Source organism: Eleutherodactylus coqui, chromosome 12, assembly GCF_035609145.1.
Source record: "Eleutherodactylus coqui strain aEleCoq1 chromosome 12, aEleCoq1.hap1, whole genome shotgun sequence".
Lineage (NCBI taxonomy): Eukaryota > Metazoa > Chordata > Amphibia > Anura > Eleutherodactylidae > Eleutherodactylus > Eleutherodactylus coqui.
This window is the reverse complement of record NC_089848.1, coordinates 63,713,764-63,720,418: the sequence shown is the minus strand read 5'-3', so window position 1 is coordinate 63,720,418 and position 6,655 is coordinate 63,713,764.

Below are 6,655 nucleotides of genomic sequence, written 5' to 3'. Positions count from 1 at the left end.
ATGCGCAGAAGTATATAGCATGTTCTATCTTTGTTTGCATTGCTGAAAATGCGCACGCAAAATATAAATTTTTTTATGCAATCTGCAGCAGTATTTCTCACTTTCCGGGCTTACTCCCATGAGTGGGGGCGCAGCTACGTTTAGCAGTAAGGAGTGTAGTTGCACCTGAACCAGGGTATCCCCTTCGCCGGCTTTCAAAGCTCTGCGCCAGAGCGCAGAAATTAAGAAAAAAAACAAGGGAAGACAGGTGCTGCCCGATCTTTCCCACACTTAGTATTTACTACGTGCAGGAAAGATAGGACAGGTCTTATCTTTTCTCACCCGTACAATTAACGGGCGAGAATCCCAATTGTGAAAACAAAACCATTGTAATCCATTGATATCAGTGGTTTTGTTTTGTTCCGTTATACAGCCGTGATAATCAAGGGCAGAAGTTCACGCTCATCTGAATCCGCCCTCAATTAAAGGGCTGAAGTCTGTTGTGGATCCATTCAGGAAAAATAGGGCAGGATCTATCTTTCCACAGTTTTCTTCAAACTCTCGTGCCATGCATAGAGTTTGAATGGCCTGAAAATGAAAAACAATGGTTCATGTGCAACTATGTTGCACATACGCCCATGTGTTTTTGCCCTTTGATGTAATTTTTTTTCCGATGTGGAAAATCCATAGGGAATCCAATACATGTGAACGCACCCTTACAGCTCCTTGCAAAGGTGGACAAAGACAGCAAGTTTTGAGGGGGTCTTGTTTTACAGCTAGGTCGTTTAGGGGCTCGACATAGAGCTCCCTTCCAGTATGCCCAGCAATTATGGACCATGACAATTCTTAACATGCAATCAAGTAGAGAGAAGGAAACCGTGTTATTCACTTTTTAAGATATTGATGAGCTCCTTTAGCTGAACAGATGAGATTCCATTCTTGGCTCCTTGCCTTCTCAAATCATATGCACATGCAGTATATGGGGATATAGCGAAGAAGGGGAACAAGCCGAAAGTACTGAACCGGCACTAACATTTATAACCCATGTAATTTTCCTCCTAAACGCTTACATTACATTATCCATAAAGGCAATGGTAATGTGTATTGTATATATTTAATTCATGAGATGTTGTTTATTCATTGCACGTTCCCAAGAGATTTATCAACATCCACAACCACCAACTTTGTCAGTTACTATTATGCCTCAAGATTTAATGAGCGGATAACTAATCTGATCTTAGAGATGATGATGGCAGCATATTTGTTGCTGTAAATGGAAATTTCAGCTATCCATCATACAGTTTTTCATTTGGATTCTGTGCAGTTTGTATGAAATTTTAATCAAAAACGAGATCAAATGCACAAAAAAAAAAAAGAATGTACAGAGGTTTTCTTGTTCCGATATGTAAATCTGTCAACTTGACATTTAATGCGCCAAGTACGCAATGCAACAAACTTTAAATTGACATTTAGCACAACGGAAGCCATTGCAAAGTTAAGTTTGCTTCAAATGTGTATGGAACGTGTTAAGCGTCAAGTTAATGTCTGCTATATCTGTACTCACAGTCTTATAAGGTGGATAACTTATGCTGAACATACACAATAAAAAGTGTTGGTAGAACTTACAACAATCTAATCTATGATGACATCTGCTCTAGAGGCTACCTCCATAACCAGGAGCGTAGCTATAGGCTCAGGGGCCCAGGTGCAAAAGTTTATCTTGGGGCCCCTCAACGTCTCTTAACCTCTTAACACAGAGGCGTAACTTGAAGTTCCTGGTCCCCAATGCAAAACCTGTAACAGGGCCCCCAACTATAATGCTTTATTCATAATACTGGGCTCCCTGTATGGGGAAGAGAGGCCTTATGGGCCCCGTAAGGCTCCTGGGCCCGTGTGCAACAGCATCCCCTGCATCCTCTATAGTTACGCCAGTGTCCATAGCCTCAGCTGCAGATATGGTCCAAAATTCTAGGCAATCCCGAACTGCCCTTTTGACCCTTGCTTGGCTGAGAGCTTTCCCACCAAATTTGTTTTTACTTCACCTCTTGCCCTGCTCTGGGTGGTTTTGGCAGCCAGCTGGTAACAGCAGCTGAGTGGCTCAAACCCCTGATTTATAGAACCTTGTTGCTACATGTCTTATTGAAATATGATTTATAATCCCATGTAATTTTAGGCATGCATTTCATACATTGTTTCCATATTTTTGTCCAACACCTGTATCTAAGCTATAGTTAAGAAGGGAATGGCTAGAATTTAAAGGAATTGTCACAGCAGATACAACCCCTTGCAAAATACTGCACCTGGGTCCTGCTTCCGGCACTCCCAGCAAACAACTGATTTTGTCAGAGGAAACCATAACCAACCAGACATTTCCCCTTACGGCTAGTTTGTATTACAAGGGCACCTCAATGTCCGTCAGGATGGGAGCCACTCTGACAAACATTCTCATATTTCCAGTAATTTAACCTTTCATCTTTCATTAGCATATATTCTGATTTAATTACTCGGGTGATTATCTAATATGCTTTAATATCTTCTCTCCATCGTGAACTTTTTCTGCCACTGAAATTGCCAACAAACATAATTAACATCATGGCATTTCCAATATCGTCAAGTCTTAAATGCTAACCTTTCATCCACTATGTATTGGATCCTATTACAAAATGAGTGTTTTTAATTGTCAGGTTACATCTGTAACGTGACAAACATTAAGGAAATGCTTTCTGTAATGTGAGAAGCTTAAAGACTAAATGAGCCCATAAAAGAAAAAAACAACTTCAATTAATATCACTAATGCCTGCCGTATTATTTGGAAACATAATTTATACACTCTATATCTCCATAAATTTTAGTAAGGCCAGGATCACAACAATAGATCGGATTCTGCTTGCGGATATCCGTAGCGGAAAACCTGCGTATTTCGTATGGTTGCTTATTAGAGATGAGCGAGTATACTCGCTAAGGGCAATTGCTCGAGTGAGCATTGCCCTTAGCGAGTACCTGCCCGATCGGGAGCAAAGATTCGGCTGCCGGCGGCGGGCGGGGAGCTGCGGGGGAGAGCGGGGAGGAACGGAGGGGAGATCTCTCTCTCCTTCTCTCCCCCCCACTCCCCCCTGCTGACTGCCGCAACTCACCTGTCACAAGCGCCGGCAACTGAACCTTCTCTGCCGAGCGGGGAGATACTCGCTAAGGGCAATGCTCGCTCAAGCAATTGTCCTTAGCGAGTATACTTGCTCATCTCTATTGCTTATGTATGTGATTTTCTGCATGGATGTACATTTAAGAAACAACGTATCATCCGTGCGGAAAAACGAACGCAAGCAGGAAATGATATCAGAAAGTTACCCAACCCCCTGGAAACACCCTTCTATCTCTCAGACGACCACCCAGGCAACATTCTCTTGTGCTACATGGTGAGAGCTATTTTGAGAGCCTTCAGGGTGGGATGCTGGGTTGGTTTATACTACTTATTTTGGAAGTAGTATAAAGCACTTTAAAAAAAACTAAACACTTTCTCCTTTAGTAGTCTGGATGGTTATGTTGCTCCTCAGACTCTGCCCTGCATTGTCTGCCCACAAATACTTTTTTTAAATTGCCATTTGTTACCTGGTCTCCTAGCAACCTGTGTATGAATTTGCGTCCAGGTGCAATTTAAATGAATATGCACTGCGGATCGAACGCATCCATAGAGATCAATGGAGCCAAGTGGAAGAATGTATCAAGTGGGGTACCACAAGGCTCTGTCCTAGGCCCAGTGTTCAACATTTTTATAAATGATCTGGAGGAGGGAATGGAGGGGAAACTGATCAAATTTGCCAACAACACAAAGCTAGGATGGATAGCTAACACTAGGGAAGAGAGAAAGAGTATTCAAAAAGATCTAGAAAGGCTTCAACAGTGGGCAGCGACTAACAGAATGTTATTTAACAGGGAGAAATGCAAAGTCCTACATCTGGGCAAGAAAAATGAAAGAAGCACGTACAGAATGGGAGGAATTGAGCTAAGCAGCACATGTGAAAAATACTAGGGTATACTAATAGATCATAGACTGGACATGAGTCAACAATGTGATGCAGCAGCCAAAAAGGCAAACACAATTCTGGGATGTATTAAGAGAAGCATAGAATCTAGATCACGGGAGGTCATTATCCTCCTCTACTCCTCCTTAATCAGACCTCATCTGGAATACTGTGTCCAGTTCTGGGCACTCCACTTTAAAAAAAAGACATAGACAAACTGGATCAAGTTCAGAGAAGAGTTACCAAGATGGTGAGCGATCTGCAAATCATGTCCTATGAAGAACAGTTAAAGGATCTGGGAATGTTTAGCTTGCAGAAAAGAAGGCTGAAAGGAGACTTAATAGCGGTCTACTAATATCTGAAGGGCTGTCACAGTGCAGAGGGATCGGCCCTATTCTCATTTGCACAAGGAAAGACTAGAAGCAATGGGGTGAAACTGAAAGGGAGGAGACACAAATTAGATATTAGAAAAAACTTTTTGACAGTGAGGGTGATCAATAAGTGGAACAGGTCACCACGGGAGGTGGTGAGTTCTCCTTCAATGGAAGTGTTCAAACAAAGGCTGGACAAATATCTGTCTGAGATGATTTAGTAAACCCGATGACCCTGGAGGTCCCTTCCAACCCTACCATTCTATGATTCTATGAATATATGCGGAATCTGCTATAAAATAGAGCATGTTGTGATTCTACTTCCACTTGCGAAATCCGCAATTCCTAACTGCAAGTGTAAGCAAATCAGTGAAAGTCAATGCATTTCAATGCCCACGTATGGGCACAGACGGCTATAGTGGAATCTGCAATTCAAATCAGTTTGTGTGAAACCAGCCTAAGGGCTCCTTCACACAGCCGTAGGCGTTTTTCCATGCGCCCGAGGCCACCATGCCATTGCCCTTCCCATACATATACGCTGAAGCCGCCATACCACCATGCCATTTTCCTTAACTCCCCCTCGCCAGTTCACCTCCTCTCTCCTCCCCTATGGCTGTTTGCAATAGGAGGGGGTGGGACAGGGGCAGAGTTAAGCTCTTGCTCCTTTGTCCACAGCCAGCAATGGGAGGAGGTGGGACGGGGCAGCACTTAGCTCCACCCCCTCCCATTGCAAACAGCCAGAGGAGAGGAGAGAAGGGGGAGGGAGTTTAGCAGTCACGTTGCTAAACTCCCTTCCACCTCCCTTTTCCAGCTACTGTCATTAACTCCCATTGGAATCTATGCAGCGCCCGACATATTCTGGATGGGAAGACAGTTCCAGGACTATCTTTTTGGCCGGACATAAAAGCGCCCAACACCATATTGGCCAGCCGGGCGCTTTTACGCCACGGGAATACAGCCAGGTAATCTGATGCATTGGAAGCTAATGCATCTGATCGTAGCGTATATCAACCGACCGTGAAAATGGCGGCCGATATACGCTCATGTGAAAGAGCCCTAAGGCAGAGCTCATATTAATATGCATGCCGCAGGGGTATCTCTCACACGCAAAAATTCAGCTAGTACGTATCGACATGCCTACTTACTGCGTGCAAGCAATCCCCATGCACTATCTTGGCTTGCTTAATGAGTGCCAAGATAGCGCATGCCGTGATTTTTTTGGTGTGCAAGTAATAGGTGCACTAAAAAAATGCAGGTCTGAGTGACCTAATACAAATCATTAGGTTATTGGCATCGCATGTTGTGCATGGGAAAATTACGCATGCAACACCACAATGACAATACGCCCATGTGAGCCCGGCCTAAATTTAATGAAATCTTCGTACTAGAAGTACTATTAAATGATGTTCACATTAAGTTAGCTGCAATGAAAGAAGCTACAGCAATTTACTGCTGCAGTATTGAATATCTATAAGCCTACAGTAGTCACAATCAGTTTTTTTTACATACACCTAAGGAATAATGTGATTTATAGTGCAATTAGCTAAATGAGCCAAAAATACTACATGTTATAAATCCGAATTATGTTCCATATTAGCAAAAAAAATCTAACCATTTAACACAGCATTTAACTATTTGTTAAAGTAATTATTGTTAAAACGTGACATCTCATATTTTCTCACCTATATCATACTCCGATATTGTCAGGAAATACCGTTGTAGAGTCAGAGAAAGAGAACGGCGTTGCTGGATTCAGTTTGTCAATGGACAAAGTGGACAAGAGAGTATATATATACATATATATATATATATATATATATATATATATATATACACACGACTAGATCACTATGAATTTATTCTTTATCTAAACCCATTTAGTCTTCAAAGGATAACTTTTTGGGCTTATAGGGGTATTCCATTGGAAGCTTATGGGGTGTGTATTAAATTAACTGAATTAGACCCACTTATCCCAGAAGAAAGGATACATACTTTAGCTTCATTGTCTTATATGTTGGTAATATAGCTACTTAATAACTAACTTCACACGGGTGAGCGCGACATGGGGCCGTGAATCCCACGCCCATATCGCTCTCGCCAACCATGTGAAAGCCCCGAGGATGCAAGGTGTTTTCATGAAAAAACAGCCTTGCATCACTTTGGGGATGTGGGGATTCTCCGGCGCGGCCGTGGCAGAGTATCGCGGAGTTCTCCCATTGCTTTCAATGGAGCTGCAATGCGATATCACGCAGCCAGACAGAACATAGCATAGCATCGCATCGTAGT